At 41.9% G+C, this 19,891-nt stretch overlaps 1 long non-coding RNA gene across 2 annotated transcripts in view; it reads right to left on the bottom strand.

Annotated features, from left to right (window-relative positions):
* Positions 1-1,305: 1,305 nt before the first annotated feature.
* Positions 1,306-19,891, bottom strand: part of LOC137222398 (uncharacterized) — a 57,142-nt gene continuing 38,556 nt past the window's right edge. The window contains exon 3 of one of the 2 annotated variants that reach the window (XR_010942441.1): positions 1,306-1,580. This is a non-coding gene — a long non-coding RNA (uncharacterized lncRNA). The remainder of the gene's footprint in view (positions 1,581-19,891) is intronic. The other variant, XR_010942446.1, reaches the window with a different exon arrangement.

Here is a 19,891-nt window from a genome sequence, read left to right as displayed (position 1 = left end):
GACCGGGGCACGAACCCGTGTCCCCTGCATCAGCAGGTGGACTCTCAACTACTGTGCCACCAGGGAAGCCCTAAAACTTAATATTTTTAATCATGCAAAACATGATACTACTTTTATAAAAATTAGTTCATCTTGTCTATACATTCACCTATTTTTCTATCTATTCATAGAGAGAAACCTGGCATGACATTCACCAAATGTTATCCTATTTGTTTCTGGGTGATGGGTGATTTGTTGGTTTTCTATTTGCACTTCTCTATATTGCTTTAGTTTTTATAATGCACATGTAAAACCTTTAGAAAAAAACAATAAAGCCATTACTTTAAACTAATAATAATGGGAACAATATGTATAGCTCACAATTCTAAGCATTTTACATGTATTACTTCTATAACTTATAAGCAGGTGAATTATTAGTAGTAGTACTATGTCTATTTTTAAATAAAGAAAATGTGACAATTGTCTACATGGAGTCTCAGAAGAATCTAAATAAAATATCATTAGGGTAATAAGTCTAGCAAGGGGTTGGCTATATACAAATATAAATTGCATTACTATAGACCATCAGAAAACACTTGGAGTCAATTACTAGAAAGAAAGACACCTTTTATAATAGTGACCAAAGTCAAAAGTTATCCAGAAATGAATCTAATTAGAAATGGGTAAGATCTGTATGCTTTAAACTCTATTGAACGCTAGAGTTTTTGAACTCTACTGAAATTCACGAAAGAGTGCCTACATAAGTGAGAGGTAGTCTATGTTCATGGATAGGAACACTCAATATCATGGAGATGTGAGTCTTTCCTGAAAGGAGGTCTACAATCCCAATCAAACTTTAACTGGGCTTTTTGTGAGACTGACAAGCTGATTCTAAAATGTCTATGGAAAAGCAAAGGGTCAAGACTAGATAAGGCACTTTTGAAGAATGAGTTAGAGACTTGTCCTAATACAAAGGTTCATTCATAAAGTTAGAGCAAATAAAATAGTGTGATATCGGTGCAGATATCAACAAAATGGCCATTGGAACAGGACACGGAGCCTCTAAATAGACCCAAACATACATGGAACTCTGAGATATAACAGAGGTTGCTCTGCAGGTCAGTAGAGAGAGCAGGAACTGTTTAAAATGATGCTGGTACCAACAGCTGCTCAGATGGGATGACACTAGACCGCCACCTCAAGCCAATAACAACATCAGCTCTAAACGGGTTAAAGTCTGCAATGTGGAAAACAAAACAAAAACTGTTAGAAGAAAATATTTATGTATTTATTTGTTTTTGGCTGCGTTGGGTCTCTGTTGCTGCATGTGGGCTTTCTCTAGCTGCGGCGAGCAGGGGCTACTCTTTGTTGTGGTGCACGGGCTTCTCACTGCAGTGGCTTCTCTTGTTGCAGAGCATGGGCTCTAGGTGCACGGGCTTCAGCAGTTGTGGCATGTGGGCTCAGTAGTTGTGGCTCACGGGCTCCAGAGCACAGGCTCGGTAGTTGTAGCACACGGGCTTAGTTGCTCCGCAGCATGTGGGATCTTCCCGGACCAGGGCTCAAACCCGTGTCCCCTGCATTGACAGGCGGGTCCTTAACCACTGTACCACCAGGGAAGCCCCAGAAAATATATTTTTTTAATCTTGGTATAAGAAAGTATTTACTAAGACACAAAAAGTATTAAACATAAAATATTAATAAATTTTAAGTTATTAAAATTAATAACTTATGTTCATCAAAAGTTACCATAAAACAGTAAAAAGAAAAGCCACAAACTGGGATATAATGTTTGAAACACATTGTCCTATAAAGGACAAAGAACTAGCATCCAAAACATATAGGGAACTCCTTCAAAACAAAAGAAAATAAAACCAAAAATCCAAGTGAAAAATAAGTAAAACATGTTAATAGGCATTTTATAGAAGAAGCACAAATTCCAATACATTTATGAAAAGGGGCTCAATCTCATTAATAATCAGAAAAATGCAAATCAAGGTCATTGATAAGCTATCACTTTACCTTTGTTGGTAAAAATTAAGAAGTCAGACTATACCATGTTGGAGAGGGTATAGATAAACAGATACTCTTAAACATTGTTAGTAGGAGTATGAATTGATACAAACACTTTAGAAAACAACTTGGTATTATTTTGTGAAGTTGGCCATTCACATACTTAACGACCCGACAGTCCCACTACCAGGTGTATCCATAAGAGAAACCAACCCAAACACCCCTCACAATAGAATGTTATGTATCAATGATGATAAATACACTACAGTTACATGCAGCAACATAACGTGTTTTTACAGCCCAGAAGCAAATAAAAATTAAACACATACTTAGGCATAAATACACAAGTGAGTTTTTTTCTTTTAAGTAAAAGTATAAGAAACTGATTTAGTTTATTTCTGGGACAGGCAGATAGCATATAGGAGGCCCCAAGTTACCGGTTCACGGCTGTTTATCATTCTGCTTTACAACCTAAATACATGTAACATAGAAGCTCTCTTATGATTCACGTATCTTAAATAGTCATAAAGAATGAGATTAATTAAAAAGAAACCAAGGCATAGAGAGGTTAGGTAATGGCTCAAGGTCATGGAGGTAAGAGGTGGAGGAGGGGTGCAGAGCCCACACCTGCCTCCTGCTCTCCGTCCCCTCCACATCACCTCACTTTCTTGACGAGCTCGCTAAAGAAGGAGGTGCCGCGCAGTGAAAAGAAGGATTGAATTATATCAGTGCCAAATATCTTCTCATTTAATGGTAATAGGCCAAACTAGCAGAAGCGAAAATGGAAAATGAACAGAAAAAATAAAAGTCACTGCGGCAACGGCCCCTCGAAAGCATTTGGACCCCCAGCGTTCTGAGACTTCCCCCGGCAGTTTGATAGGCGAAAATGCAAACCCATGTGTAAGCCCTCAGTTTTGTAAGGAAAGCCTTAATTTCTCTAAATATTTAGTCTCGGATTCCTGAGTCCTTCCAGAGAAACACTGTGCATGTTGGCAGCCATAAACAAGATAACACATCCCAAAGCCCAGCAGAAGTGTTCCACACGGGGAGGTCTGACCAAGACTCTGCTAAGAGTGTCTCACCCCCGTGTTCTGAGAAAGCTTTCATTTCACTTAAGCCCCCATATCTAGGGCTGGAATCCTGTCTCCACAGCACTTAATTCCTTCATTTTAAAAGCACGTTTGATTTCCCTAAAAGTCAGTGCTTTTCTGATTATACAAGCAACATATGCTTACTATAGAAAATATGAAAAGCACCAACAAACATAAAGAAAAAAGGAGTATAAAGCACACACAATCCCAACTCATAAAGATCATAGCTTTATCGGTGGGTGCATTTCTCTTTGGTGCTTTTTGCTGGGTACGTGTAGCGATGGATTTATGTGTGGGTTTGTACTCAGCTTTTTCTACTTAACTGCTATCTTAGTGTTTATACAGTCCTGAATACTTTCTGACTGATCAAAGAAAACACTGACGCTCCCCTCATTTTATTTTTTTAATTAATTTTTATTGGAGTATAGTGGCTTTACAATGTTGTGTTAGTTTCTACTGTACAGCAAAATGAATCAGCTATACATATATCCCCTCTTTTTTGGATTTCCTTTTTCACTGCAGTGCATTAAATAGAACTCCCTGTGCTATACAGTATGTTCTCATCAGTTGTCTATTTTACTCCCCTCATTTTAAAGATAACACTTTGCCTTTCTCTTCTGAGCCTAGGACCACATCTGCCACACCCTTAGTCTGGACTGGGGTGATAATGGCTTCACGAAGTTCTCTGTGACTGTCCCTGTTTCTTTAATGTATTAATCCTTCAGATGAGATATGTCCCGAGCCAAGTACAAACCAGATGAACTTTCCCAGGACATGGCCACTGGCGCTTTGGGGAAGAATTACAACGATTTTAATAGCATTTATGTGGTTTTTTTTCCTATTTCCTTTAAAATTTTATTCGAGTATAGTTGATTTACAATGTTGTGTTAGTTTCAGGTGTACAGCAAAGTGATTCAATTATACATATACATGTATCTATTCTTTTTTAGATTCTTTTCTCATATAAGTTATCACAGAATATTGAGTAGAGTTCCCTGTGCTACACAGTAGACCCTTGTTGGTTATCTACCTTATATATAGTTGTGTGCATATGTTCATCCCAAGCCCCTGATTTATGTTTGTATAGTGCTTTAAGCTCTATGACCCAATTTCATGTAGAAATGTAACTGTCATTCCTATGGAGAGGGAAGGCAAAGTGGTAGAGATATCAATCTGGCCTCTTGAGTTGGACAGCCAGAAATTAAACCTCCATCTCAAGATTCTGAAAGCCTGAGTTTCCTCATCACTAAATTGGGAGAAATAAAAGTACGTGACTCATATGGTTATGAAATGGCAATTAAAAGACCCAACGCACATAAAGCACTTAACAGTTCCTGGCATATGACAAGTATGGATAATGTTGCTACTGTTATTGTTGTGGTATTGCTGGTGGTGGTGGTCACGATGGTGATGGTGATGATGATGATGACAGTGATAACATAAGAAATAATTTTAATCCACTTTGGGGATTAAGGGAATCATTTATATACAATAAAATGGACTCATTCTAAGTCTCCACATGAGTTTGGACAAATGTATACACTCAAGTAACCAGGTACAGAGTATTTTTATCATCCCCCAAAGTTCCCTGAGACCGGTTTTCAGTCTATACTGAATTATACCACCGCACGTATAGGAAACTTACTTCCGTTTCTCCCGACCCAATCTTTACGCTGTTGTTTCATACGTTTAACGTACACATATGTCCTAAAGCACAAAATACATTGTGACAATCGTTGTTCCAACAGCCAGCTCTCCTTTAAAGAGATGGAAATAATAAGAAAATGTCTTCCTCGTTTGCCCACATAGTTACCATTTCTGGTGTTCCTCCTTCCTTTGTGTTGAGCCCTGTTTCATCTGGTATCATCTTCTTTGTGCTTAACCAACTTGCATTCACATTTCCTGCAGTGCCCGTCTGCTGGTGATAAACTCTTTTGGGTACTGTATGTCTGAAACCCCCTTCACTTTTGAAAACTATTTTCTCTGGATACACAATGCTAGATTGAGAATATATACTTGCAGTGCTTTAAAGATGTTGCTGTTCTCACGTCGTTTCCAAGGAGAAATCTGCTGTCATCTTTATCTTTGTTGCTCCATATATAATGTGTCTTTTTCCTCTGGTGCCTTATAATACTATCTCCTTATTTGTTTTGACCAACTTGATTATGATGTACCTCAATGTGGTTTTTATCTTATTTCTTGTCCTTGGGGTTCATGGAGCTTCTCAGGTCTATAGGTGTATGGTTTTCATAGAATTTGGAAACCGAATTCTATGAAATTGGGGGGCCATTATTTCTCAATATGTCTTTCCTATCTCCCATCCTTCCCTGTTTTCAGGACCTCCTGTTCCACTTATATTAGGCCACTTGAAGTTTTCCCACAGATCACTGATGCTCTGTTCTTTTTTTCTGTGTGTTTCATTTTGGAGAGTTTCTATTGCTATGTCTTCGAGTTCCTTAACCTTTTCTTCTGCAGTGTCTAATCTCCTATTAATCCAATCCAGTGTACTTTTCTTCTCACACATTGTAGCACTCATCTCTGCAAGTTTCATTCAGGTCATTTTTATATGTTCCAGGTCTCTACTTAACTTTTTAACATACAGAATACAGTTATAATAACATTTTAATGCCCTTATCTGCTACATCTAACGTATGTGTTGGTTCTGGGTCAGGTTTGATTTATTGGTTGGTTGATTGATTATTCTCATGACAGGCCGTATCTTCGTGCTTCTTTGCATATCTGGTAATCTGGAACTAGATGCCAGACGTGAATTTTACCTTGTTGGGTGTTGGACTTTTTTATTTCTATAAATATTTTTGCACTTTCTTGGCATAATTTGAGGATGACATTAAGTTACTTTGGAAAAGTTGATTCCTTCAGGTCTTTTTTCATGATTTATTAGGTGGGTCTGGAACACAGCTCAGTCTAAGTCTAATTATTCCCCACTAGGAAGGCAAGACTCTCCTGAGAATTCTACCAATGCCCATGAGTTATGAGTTTTTCCAGTCCAGCTGATGGGAACAGGCACTATTCCTGGTCCTGTATGCGTGCCTTTTGGATGTATTTTTCCCAGCTTCAGGTAATTCCCTCACATGCATGTGTTGACCACGCTCTGCTGAACTCTTGCAGTTCTCCCGACTTCGCCACATGTAGTTTTCTGCTCTCCAGTGCTCTGCCCTGCAAACTTCAGCTGCCTTGGTCTCCCTAGACCCTCTGCTCCTTGTCCTCAACTCGGCAAGTCAGCCAGGCCCTGTCTGGGTTCCACATCCATGTGCAGCAGCCCAGAAACGTTGTCAAAGCAGTAAGGAAGCTAGGGCAACCCTAGGGCTCACTCAATCCCTTACCATTTCTCAGGGATCCATGTCCTTTGTTGTGTGATTACCCAGTGCCTTGAAAACTGTTTTTGTATATCTCTTGTCTGGTTTTTAGTTTTTAGTTTTTTGTTGTTTCAGGCATGAGGATAAATCCAGTCCCTGGGACTCTATCTTGTGTGGAAGCAGAAGCACCAAAAGAAATATTTGTATCAGCTTTGGGGAATTAAAGCTATAATTTACATCCAACAGAATAAGCCCATTTTAAGTCGCCAGATAAATTCTCCCAATGTTAAAGGGATCTGTCTCCATGTTACTGTTTTTAAAGTTCTCTCTACATGCTACATACAGGATTTTGTAAGATATGTATGATGAATATTTTCTCCCATTCTTTTTTTTTCTTTTTTTTTTTTGGTTGCACCAGGTCTTAGTTGCAGCTCGCCAGCTCCTTAACTGTGGCATGTGAACTCTTAGTTGCGGCATGCATGTGGGATCTAGTTCCCTGATCAGGGATCGAACCTGGGCCCCCTGCATTGGGAGCGTGGAGTTTTAACCACTGAGCCACCAAGGAAGACCCTTTTCTCCCATTCTTTGCCTTACTTTTTAATTTTAACAGTGTATTCTGAAAAGCAAATTTATGCTTTTGATAAATTCCAAATTAATTTTAATGATTTTTGATTTGTGTATATGTGTCCTAAGAAAACTTTGCCTACTCCAGGATCACAAGATTTTTCTAACATTTTCTTCCAGAAGTTTCATTCTTTCAGATTTTAGGTATAGGTCAATGCCCCACTTGGCGATAACTTTTTGCATATGTCATGAAACAAGAGTCCAGTTTCATATCTTCTCATGGATACCCCGTTGTTTCAGCACCAACTGTTGAAAAACTTTTCCTTTCTCCATTGAAATTTGGTTCTTTTATCAAAACTCAATTGATCACCTGTCAATAGATCATGCTTGATCTATTTCCGGACTCTCTGTTCTGTTCCACTGATCTATATGTCTGTCCTCAAGCCAATACTACACTATCTCAATTCTTGTAGCTTGATAGTAGGTCTTAAAATTGGGCAGCCCAAGCCCTCCAGCATTGCTATTCTTTATTCAAAATGCTCTAGCTATTCTAAGTCCTTTGACTCTCCATGTAAGTTTTAGAATCACTTGTCAATTTCAACCAAAACACATACTAGGGGTTTTACTGTGATTGCACCGAATCTATAAATTAATCTGGTGATAATGGACGTCTTAACATTACCAAGTCTTCCAGTCCACAAGCAGGGATATCCCTTCAATTACTTAGCTCTCCTTTAATTTTGCTTAAAAATATATCATAATTTTTAGCATTCAGGTCTTTGTATATTTTGTTGAATTTATCCCTGATTATTCCAAGCTTTTCTTAAGCTACTATAAATTAGCTACCAGTATATAGTGATACTATAGGTATACTAAAATCCTGCTAAGCTCACTTATTAATTCTAGTAAATTTTAAAAATAGCTTCCTTAGGATTTTCTTCTTACACAATCAGTCACCTGTGAATAAAGATGGTTTTGTTTCATCTTTTTCTTTCTGAATGCCTTTCATTTCTTTGTATTGCCCACTAGGGCACCCAATAAAATGTTGAATAAAAAGCAGTGGACATCTTTGCCTTGTTCCTCATTTAAGGAGGAAAGTATTCAGTCTTTTACCATTAAGTGTGATGCTAGCTGTAGGCTTTTCAAAAATGCTCTTTATCAGATTGAGGAAAATCCCTTCTATTCCTAGCTTAATGAGAGTTTTTATCATGAATGAGTACCGAATTTTGTCAAACACTTTTTCTGAAACTACTGATATGATCGTATGGTTTTTCTCTTTTGTTCTGTGAATATGGTAAATTGCATTAATTTTTTTAACGTTGAGCCAACTTTACATTTCTGGGATAATCACACGTGATCATAGTTCATTATCGATTTATTATATTATCAGATTTGCTTTGAAAATAAGCAAAGATTAAGGATTTTTGCTTCTAAGTGTATGAGGGATACTGGTCTGCAGTTTTCCTAAAAAGACACCACCTGCATTCGGTACTGGGCTAATACAGGCCTTATAAAATGAGTTTAAAAGTTTTTCCATCTTCCGCTATTTTTCTGAAAGAAATTGTGTAGGATTAATATCATTACTTAAATGTTTTCTATAATTCACCTGTGAGGCCATCTGAATTTGAATTTTTTGGGGAAAGTGTGTTATTACAAATTCAGTTAAAATAATAGCGATGGAGTTATTCCATTGTTTTATTTCTTCTTAAATCAGTGTTGGTTATTTTTGTCTTTCAGGAAATATGTCAAACAAAAAAAAATACGTCCATTTCTACATATATACAATGGAATACTGCAGCCATAAAAAAGAATGAAATAATGCCATTCACAGCAACATGGATGGAACTAGAGATTATCATACTAAGTGAAGTAAGTCAGAAAGAGAAAGATAAATACCACATGATATCACTTACATGTGGAATCTAAAATAATACACAAATGAACCTACTACAAAAGAGAAACAGACTCACAGGCATAGAGAACAGACCTGTGGCTGCCAAGTGGGTGGGGGTGGGGGTAGGGGAAGAATGGATTCGGAATTTGGAGTTAGCAGATGCAAACTATTATATATAGAGAGAGAGGATAAACAACAAGGTCCTACTGTATAGCACATGGAACTATATTCAATATTCTGTGAAAAACCATAATGGAAAAGAATATGAAAGAATGTATGTATATGTATAACTGAATCACTTTGCTGTACAGCAGAAATTAACATTGTAAATCAACTATACTTCAATTTAAAAAAACCTAATGTAAGGAATATGTCTATTTCATCTAAGTTGTAGATGTATGGCCTCAAGTTGTTCATTGTATTGCCTTGTTATCTTTTTAATTTCTGTAGGATTTTCAGTGATTTCCCCTCTTTCACTCCTAATATTAGTAATTTGTACTTTCACGCTTCTTTTTCAGTCTTACTAAACATTTATTAATTGCATTGATCTTTCCAAAGAAGCAGCTTTTGGTTACATGGATTTTCTCTATTTTTTTTCTCATTCTTCTTTCATTGATTTCTGCTTTTACCTATCTTATTTTCTTTTTTCTACTTATTTTGATTTCAATTTGCTCTTTTTTCCTCTAGCTTAAAGTGGTAGTTGATTTAGGATCTTTCTTCTCTTCTAATATAAATATTTAAAGTGATACGTGTTCCCCCCAATCATTTCACACATCAGAATACGCTGTGTCAGATTTGTACTCAGCTCAAAAAATTTTCTCAGTTGTCCCTGAGATATCTTTTTTGTCCCACGGGTTATTTAGAAGTGTGGATTGTGTTTAAAATTCTGCCATTTCAGAGATTTTGAAGATTTCTTTCTGTTACTAATTTATAATTTAATCTCCAAACCCCTTAGTTCAGCATTCAAGGCCCAACACCACCGAGCGCCATCTGATCTGCTGCCATGCCTTCATGACCCAACATGGGTCAATCTTGTTTCCCTAAACAAATCGTGTCCTCTCATGCTGCTACATTCTGCTGAGGCCCCTTATAACTTCTCTGCTTTCTAGAGAACTCAGGAGCTCATCCCACGCTTCTAAGATGGACCACAAGCAATCAGTGCACACCTCCAGCTCAGCCCCTGCCGCACTGACTCATGAGGATTGGTTTACCCTCTATCTCCACGGGAGTGTGTGTTGCAGGAGGCAGGAACCAGGTCTTCTCAATGTGTGGAGCCTCAGCCTCCAGCCGGGCAGGAAAAAGGTACTCGGTGAATGCGGGAGGAGAAGGGGATGAAGAGGCAGTGCCATGGACTGAATGTTTGCATCCCCACAAAACCCGAATGCTCAAGCCCGAACCTCAATGTGATGGTATCTGGATGGAGGTGGGGTCTTTGGGAAGGAATTAGGTTTAGATGACGTCATGAGGGTGGAGCTTCCACGATAGGAGTGGTGCCCTAATAGGGGATGAAAGGACCAGAGCTCTCTCTCCATCACATGAAGACACAGCAAGAAGGTGGCTGTCTGCAAACCAGGAAGTGGGTCCTCACCAGACATCAGGTCTGCTGGCAATGTCATCTCAGACTTCCAGCCTCCAGAACTGTGAGACATACATGTTTGTTTTTAAGCCACACAATCTATGCTATTTTGTTATGTCAACCTGAAGTGATGAAGCCAGGGAGAAAATGCCATTAGGTATGCGGGGCTGCCACCAAAACCCATCAGGAGACGGGGGTGGGGTGCATCTAAGTATACAATTCCAAGATTCTCAGGAACAACGTAACAGCCCATTGGCTCGCCTCTTCTCATGCTCAAGTTCCTCAGGTGTTGACCGGAGTCCTTCAGTTACAAGACTGGGCTCACGGAGACAATTTGTCTCCAGTCCCCACAGGCTCAGCTCTCATTCTCCACCACCTGGGTAGGAATCCTCAGCCCAGGCAGCTCAGCAACTTGAAATGGATCCAAGAGCAGAACAGGCAACCGTTGGCAGCTTCAGAGACCACGCTCCGAATCGAGACATGGCATTAAAAAAGCACATCCAGAGAAAAAATTATATAATACATGGAAATTAGTCCAAGAAACAGGCTATGGTCTTTACACCACAGGAGCTGAGGTACAGCACAAGTCTGGGAACTAGTAAATCCATCCATTGCAGGCCTTGAAATGTAGCTAAAGAGTAAACCAGTATTTGTAAGAGGCTTCAGTTGTCACTTGGAACAAACAGCTCCTAGTAAAAAATGATACTCCTCTCCCGTTTCACACTATCTTTCTAGAAGCTCCAGGGTCTAGCCTTCTCTTTAAATAATGAAAATTGTAAATACTGAAATGATTTAAATGCTGGTGTGATAAGACTAATAAAATAATCGAACTCCTGAGGGAGACAGAGTCGTCCTTCAGGGCCCCTTGAGCATGCAATCCATTCTGTATTCCTTGTATACAGACACCTGGTTTAGTGGGAGGAAATGGGGAGGATTTTCTAAATGTTGGAGGATCCACAAACACAGAGCTCCTGAACTAGAAAGAAACTTGGAAAGAAAAGCATCCCAACCTTTCATTTTAAAGTCCGAGGACTCAGAGATAGAGAGATGCATAATAAACATGTGATGACAAGAAGGGCATTCCTGGACACGGGTACCAATGAAAATATGAAATAACGTACCACTCTCTAATACTCTCTGTCCTTGAGCTCACTGGGACCCTGCTGAACTGCCCCCATCTTAACAGCTCCCCTTAAAAGGGGGGAGAATCTGCACATCCCATTTGGCCAAAATGTGTGGCGGGGGATGACTTGCCATCAGAGAGCCCCAGACACAGGACAGACTTTCTAAAATGATGTATGTAGCCAAGGACCTCGGCCCATCAAGGATATGTTATATGTGGAAAGAAGAGCTTCTGCCTGCTTTCTCAGCTCTCATGTGGTTTCAGTAGACATGCTGTATTGTTTTAACATGCTTTTAAAATGTGTGTAAGAGAGAAAACTTACATAAGCCTTTGGATCAGTTCCCTAAGGAAAGAAGAAACCTTAAATGTCAACTTGCAGTTAATAAAGAGCAGATCCTTCTTCAACAGGGCTGCCCTTCACCAGCTGGACACGGGATGGTGACGGCCGAGCGGCAGGCTGGTTATTCGCTATACGAGGTGCTTGTCTCCCCAGTAAACTATGGGAACATTTTGAGAACCAGCTTTCAACCGTTTTGACTTTAAGCACATCCATCGATTACCAGGAAGAGTTATGCCTCAGGTGAACCAAGCCAGGATTTTCCACAAACTATGTTTAATGCTCTTTACTCATGTCTCAGCCTACACTGCGCTATTTTTGCAACTTCTTGTGAGTCTTAAACTACTTCAAAATTTTTAAATTGTACACAAGATTGGTTATGCTATCCCCATCTTTTCAAATACGGATGCCAAGTTCACGGAAGGTAGGGGGCTTGCCCAAGGTGCACTGACGCAGTGTACCAGTCAGGGTGGGCTTGCTTGTGCTGTGGAAAAGCAATCGCCCATCTCAGGGACTTAATACACCACCTATTTATTTGCCTTCGCACTACGTGGCCATCGCAGGTGGGCTGGGAGCTCTGAGTCAGGGTCATCCTTAATCCAGAGGACAGATCCAGGACTGAGAGGGCAGCCCCTATCTGGAGCACTGGGGGCACCATGGCTGAGACGGGGCATGGCCAGTGGTGCCCTGGCTCTTCATGCTGCCACCTGGAAATGACTGATTTCACCCTCATTTCATAGTCCATTGGGCACAGCCAGCTAACTGGCAGTGGGCAGAGAAAGTCCATCCTACCATGTGCTAAGAGAGAGAGACAGAGAGAAGAGAAAGAGAAACAGAGCCAGGACCTCATATTAGATAGCGGGTGTCTTTGAGCCAAAATGGGATCCTTGTCTCTTTGATCACACAGCCTGTGCCCTTTCCTCTATACTCTGCAGTTGCACTGTTGTTTTTAATTAAAAAGTTTAAATATTACGTATTTCAGCCTCTCCTTTAAAAGTTAAAAGATGGAGGCATAAAACCTAAGCATCTCTTAAACTACCCCTGAGTTTAAGTCGTGTCTCCTGAGTTCCTCAGAGAAGAGTTGGCATAAAATATACCTGATACTCAGTTAAGTGTGAATATCAGATAAACAACCAAAAATTTTGTATGAGTATGTCCCAAATATAGCACATGGTCTACCTGTACTAAAAAATTATTTATTGCTTATCTGAAATTCAAATTTAACTGGGCATCCTCCAGGGCCAGTAGGGGTGGGGGAGGTGTTATTTTTATTTTGTTTGTTTTGTTTTGTTGCTAAATCTGTCAACCCTACCTCAAAAGTGGGTCCATCATCCTACCAAACAGTACATAAAAGGATGAGTTTTGGAAAATTAAAATAATGGAAAAATATGTAAGATCAAGGGAGTGCTACATACCTGCAGGGGAGCCAGAAATGGTTCCTCAGATAATAACATAAACTCAGAGGAAGGCTGTTGGGACAATGTCTGTGTTCCCTACAGCTCCTTTGTCACCATTAGCCCTCAAAGAACACTCGTTTGCTGGATCCACTGAGCCTGCTTCTGGATAAAACTCCAGCTTTGATGGACCTCCCGTTCTTCCTAACATGGCCTTTCAGAACCCAAAGAGTTGGGCTTAGTTTTGACTCTGTTTCCTAACAACCAGCACATGACCTGGAACTGTTACCAAACCAAACGTGGGTCTGCTCATCCCCGAGTGGTAAAGCCTATTTACTGACACCAGGTTGTGGTGAAGGAAAGTGCAGGGTTTATTGCAGGTGCCAAGCAAGGAGTCCAGGCAGCTAATGCTCAAAAAGCCCGAACTCCTTGACAGCTTTTAGGGAAAGGCTTTTAAAGACAGGGTGAGGGAGAGGGTTGTGGGGTGCCTGATCAGTTCATGGACATTCTTCTGACTGGTTGTTGGTGAGGTAATCAGGAGTCAACCCCATCAGCCTTCTGGCTCCAACTGGTCTGGGGTCTACAGGCTTGTGGGCAACAGACAGTTAACTCCTTCCACCTGGTGGGAGTTTCAGTATCTGCAACACAGCTCAAGGACATGGCTCAGAATATTATTATCTATCACCCTTGAGGAGGAACTAAAGGTCCTTGACCTTGTGTAATAGCTAAACTATTATTATTTTGTCTTGCTTCACTGTTTTTCTTTGTTTCTACATTTTCTCACATCTGACTAAATTTATTCTTTGGAACTCAGGGAAGGCCTAGGAGGCTAAAGTTTTTCTACAAATAAGAAGCAGGTGAAGGACATGGGACGGGTGGGTCTTGTCCCAGGAAGGCTGCATAGGGTCCTGCTCTGTTACAGTACAATGAGGACATTGATAAGTGTTCATTGTACAGAATGGAATTGGAAGGAAGGAAGGAAGGAAGGAAGGAAGGAAGGAAGGAAGGAAGGAAGGAAGGGAGGGAGGAAGGGAGGGAGGGAGGGAGGGAGGGAGGAGGCAGGGAGGGAGGGGCGGAAGGGAGGAAGGAAACACACACACAATGTTTTGGCTGGGTGTGAACTCTAAGCTAACAATTCTACTACAGTGGCGCCTGAGAGGAGCTAATCCAATTAAATATTTTCCAGATGGAGCTAAGGGAATATACATTCTTCTCACTTATTTTCACTTTTTCACTGTCTTCTTGGTGTTTCTGGTGCTGCTTAAAAATGATTTAATGAAACCAAAAAATAAAAAGACATTACAGGGTTGAATATAACGAAATGAGGGGGACTGCAACTGAGGCTGACACTTATTCTTTAGTTAATTCAATTGTGCCTAATTATCTTGCTGCTTTGCCATCCAGCCTTCTCCCAACCAACACCAGCGCGGGAACATTCCTCATAATTGCAGAGCAGCGCAAGACGGTACCTTCAAGATAAGATGAGTAATCCTCTGCACCCTAATTTCTCTGCCATGTCCCCGAATGCCTCTGAGCACGTGGAAGAGAAAACTTCAGAGCCCAGCTTTCTCCTTGAGACGTGCAAGAAATCTGTGACTGCACTTCCCATCATGCATCACCCTAAATACCAGCTGACACTTTTTGTCCACTTGGAAAACGATGGTCCGTTTTAGAGGAATCCCAGAAAACCGGGCTGAGATGAGATGAACCATCGCAAAATGAATTAACTCCAAAATCTCCACAGAAGATAAAATATACCAAGATACGTATCAGCCTTGAGCAACTCTCCGCTTTGAGGCTGTGACCTGATTGCTCGATTCCTCTAGCCAGTTAGTCCAGGTTTTTACAAATTTTCCTCTGTGCCTATGTTGTTTTCTGTAATTAGAAAAATTTTTCAAATACTCCCAAACTCCTCTAAACCTCAAAATTATACCCTACAGTCGAGTTTGCAACAAAAGTGGGACTTCTCTGGTTTACCTTCATTGTAATTTGGTTTGGGAAAATGTGGTTTTCAGCCATAGCAAAGAAAAATTGTCTTCAGAACTCAAGCTGTCTTTGGTGAAATGTTATTTTTCACCGAATATGTGTTTCCACGAAATGTTCTCTAGCAGCTGGAAGGGTCGGCCAGCTGAGCTCTGCATTTCAACACACCCAAGCCTAGAGTAACTTCTTGGGACACTCACCTCCAGGTCCTAAGAATGATCTGGTCTTTCTCTTATAAGGACCAGCAGAAACGGCCTGAGGAGCAAATAAAGGAAAGAGTGAAGTCTTTTCTCCAAGGCACTAGGGGATAAGTGGAGGGATAAAATGGTGAAGGATGAGAGTTCTCTATTCCAGGCACATGTGGTACCAAGGAAAGAGAAGGGAAGAAAGGTAGTTAACCTAAGAGACTAAAAATCAGATTTGGTAAAACCAAAAGCAGAGGTGGGATATTCTGAAGTAGTAACAATATGTATGTACCCCCCCCCTTTCTCTGACATCTCTAAATCCAGAACTTTCTAACATTGGATGGAAAAATGGTTCAAAACTGAGAGGAATTATGGGAAAATGGAGATATCAGCCTTTTTGCAAACCCAGTGTAAAGCTTGGCTGATGCAAACCCACCGTGGCTGACACACTTGGGTGAAGAGTTCAGCTTCCAAGCCAGATGGCCTGGGTTTGGATCCTGGCTCTGCCGCTTAAAAGCTGTGTGACACTGAGCCACTACTTAACCTCTCTGTGCCTCAGTTTCCTCATCTATAAAATGGAGCTGATGATGACATCCTACTCACTCGTGGTTTTGAGAACCAAACCAGTTAGTCCATGTAAAGTGCTGGGAACAACAGCTGGTATGTAGAAAACAGGCATTTATGGTCAAGAGTCCAGACAACTTCAGGTGAAGTCCCAATGAGAATCACCCTTTGGGAGGACCTCAGTTCTTTTGTCGACCTAGAATCGTGCAATGGTAGGGTAAACGGGATGGGAAGTCTTTCAGCCGGGGATAAATGCCCCCCGGGAGTGGGCGTGTCTCCACGCCACAGCTCACCTCTGGGAACATTTATTGAGAGCTTCCCCACTCCAAGGAAGCGGGGTTATGATTCCCATGTCACCGGAAAGCAAATGGAGGCACCAAGATGTTAAGTAACTTGCCTACAGCCCCGAGAGCAACAGAGCAGAGACTCAAGCGCCACCTGCCAGGGCCCACCCTCCTCCACCGGGCTGGCCCCACTGCACTGCACACATCCCTGAGTGGGCACCGAGTGAGCTGGAAAGGGATGGTTCATCAGAGAAGACGTGTCTGCAGGGCTTTTGAAACACGGAAGGTCCATGGACGAGAGCAGGGATTTGCACAGATAATTTAGCCACGTGCATCTGAATGTTCCTCCCATGGATGCCCCAGCTGGTAAAACCAAGCAACAAGACCGCCTCTGCCCTGCTGGAGGGAGGGCTCGGGTCCCGCCACCCACTCTGCAGGCTCACAGGATCACAGCCTCTCGGGCAGCGAATCTGCCCGGGCACCTGGGACTCAGAGCCAGTCTTCTCATTCTGGGGATGACACACTGGGGCCCAGAGAGAGCGGAGGGTAAGCTTCCCAAGCGTGCCCAGCTAGCTGATGCCGGAGCCGGTTAGAACTCGGCCTCCCTGAAGAAGGGAAGGAAAGCAAAGTGTCTGAGCTGGGGCCCCGGAGAGGTCTGTGTCACCGGAGAAGAAGGGCTGTGATGGGAGCGGGAAGGATGGAGACTGGGAAATTCTTGCCACGGTCCATCCAGGCACAAGGCAGGGGACATCCGGTGATGTCCCAAGTCACCAGGAAAGGGGAGCAGAAAGCAAGAATGTGCTCTCTGCTCTGCTCCGCTTCCAACATATTGTATTTAAACTATCAAGTGTTTTAGCCAATCTGCAGAAAATAAATTCTTTTCACAGGGGGTAAATCTGGCTCTCTCTCCTAGCAGAAGGCCCATGGCTCCCACAGAAAACGCAGGCTTTCTGCAACTTCCCGGCCCTTCACCCTATCTCTGGAATTTACATAATCGCTGGCAAATAAAATGATAAAAGCATCCTCTTTCATAACGGGCATATTGTTACTATTATTATTCTTAAGGCAAATTATCTTCTGATTATAGAGATCAGTCAAAACCACGATTCTGTTGATTGTGAGGTGGGGACTGATTTTTTTTTTCAACCCGGAGAAGAGCTGTTGTTTCCATGTTAGAAAATTACATAAAATGCACTTGGAGGGAAATAAAGTTTCTGAGACTCATTTAATTATCATTTCTCTCGGAAGAGTTCCAGCCTTTCACTTGCCTGTCTAGTCAAATATTGTTTCCTAAAGTTGATTCACTTCTTTTACTGCAGATCAACTTCTTCCTTTTAAAAGTATCTCCAAGGCTTCCCTGGTGGCGCAGTGGTTGAGAGTCCGCCTGCCGATGCAGGGGACACGGGTTCGTGCCCCGGTCCGGGAAGATCCCACATGCCGCGGAGCGGCTGGGCCCGTGAGCCATGGCCGCTGAGCCTGCGCGTCCGGAGCCTGTGCTCTGCAACGGGAGAGGCCACAACAGTGAGAGGCCCGTGTACTGAAAAAAAAAAAAAAAAAAAAAAGTATATCCAATTTTTCAAAACTCTCTTTTTCTTTAGGTGGGGGGAGGGATAAATTGGGAGATTGGGGTTGACATATACACACTACTAGATATAAAATAGATAACTGATAAGGACCTACTGTATAGCACAGGGAACTCTTCTCAATTCTCCATAATGATCTCTACGGGAAAAGAATCTACAAAAGAGTGGACATGTGTGTATGTATAACTGATTCACTTTGCTTTACAGCAGAAACTAACACAACACTGTAGATCAACTCTACTCCAATAAAAAATTTTTAAAAAATAAAAACGATTTTTTAGATATTGGTGTATGGTTATTGGGGGTTTCTCCATCATATAAGGAATGCACGCTTCAAAAGAAAGAATACTTGAGCACAGTGGCTTTGAAATGAAGAGATGCTCGTCTTTTCTGGGTGGGGAGGCAACCAAGAGGAACTGTCTCCTGCCCTGGCAGAGAGACGGGCTGGAGCGCAGGGCCGGCAAGGGCCCCATCAAGACCTCACCCCTCACACGACTCCAAGTCCGCAGCAGAGCAGAGAGCACACCAGCAACACCAATCCTCAGGGGCACGTACAAACCCTCACCCGGAGGGGAGCATCCACCTGGCTTCTCCCTGGACTAATCCTGTGGTTCCCACCTCGGGGTTGGGTTGGGGGGACGTTTGGCAACGTGCGCAGACCGTTTGGGCTGCTGTGACTGGGAGAGGTGGGGAAGGCAGTGCTCGCTACTGGCATCTAATGGGTGGAGGTCAGGGCTGCTGCTAAACGTCCCGCACGGTACAGGACACCCGTCCCCTAGAGAATCCTCTGACCCCAATGGCTACAGTGCCGAAGCTAAGAAACCCTGGTCCAGTTGATCAGGAATCGTGTGAGACTTTTGAATAGAAAACCACGGGGATTGGGTGGGGCTATATTTGAACCCTCTCTGCTCCTGAAGGTCCAATAGCAGTGGTGCTCCAGATTCATGATGTCATTTTGGGTAAATTACACAAGAACAAGGCCAAAACTGTATAATTGATTATACCCCGATGTCTGAATTGAGGAAGAATTTCAAACAAAAAGACCCCTCTCCCAAAATATATACACATAAACTTTTAGGGATGCAGATAAAATCGCCAAAGCTCTGTCAATATGATTAGTCCACATACTGGTCTATATTCCAACTGTTAGGTCAGGAGAAATTTGATGGAATACTTCAGTGTCTTCCTTATAGAGCCTCTCTTAGGTTTCACTAATATGCTGATTGAGACTCATTAAAATACTAGGAATTTCGAGACAATATTTCATGACTACTACAGAGCAAGTCATAGTAAATGTTTTCCTTCTTTTAGCTTGTTGGAACTAAGAAACACTAATTATGTGCCCCAGTCCTCAAAGAACTAAACATTTCAGCATCTCTTACAACAGAACGCCAGCAACGTTTTCTGCAAAAGGTCAGATAGTAAATATTTTTGGCTTTGCAGGTCACATGGTCTCTGTCACAAGGACTGGACTCTGCTGTGGAAGCCTGGGGCAGCCACAGGCGATATGGAAATGAATGGGTTTGGCGGGCTGCCAATAAAACTTTATTTACAAGGACAGGCTGAGGGAGGGACTTGGCCCCAGGACCGTAATTGCAGAGGCCTGTCTTACAACATAGATTTCCTGAAAATAATGCATTTAGGCAAAAAGGATAGGGGAAAGTTCAGAGTCAGCCATTATAAAATGTCGGCAATAGTTCTCACCGTCTTACAAAAGCAGCCTGTGTACAACTTACGGCCAATCCAAGGGGACCAAGAGGCAGGTGGGAACAGGATTTAAAGATTACACAGAAATCTGGAGGAGAGGCACTGCAACTACACTGGTCAATAATCCAGTTTACTTTCATTTCTCCACTAAGTTTCTCTTTCAGTTTAAAGCCTTGCTTTTAACTCAGAAACTGCCCTTCCCTCCTCCTGGGAAGGGAGGGGCTCAGCTGGCGTGGTGGGGCTGAGAGGCCTGGGTGACACCCTGTGACAGGGCCTGGTCTGCAGGCGGGGAGTCTGTTC

This window comes from Pseudorca crassidens, chromosome 1 (assembly GCF_039906515.1).
Source record: "Pseudorca crassidens isolate mPseCra1 chromosome 1, mPseCra1.hap1, whole genome shotgun sequence".
Classification (NCBI taxonomy): domain Eukaryota; kingdom Metazoa; phylum Chordata; class Mammalia; order Artiodactyla; family Delphinidae; genus Pseudorca; species Pseudorca crassidens.
This window is presented reverse-complemented; position numbering and strand designations above follow the sequence as displayed.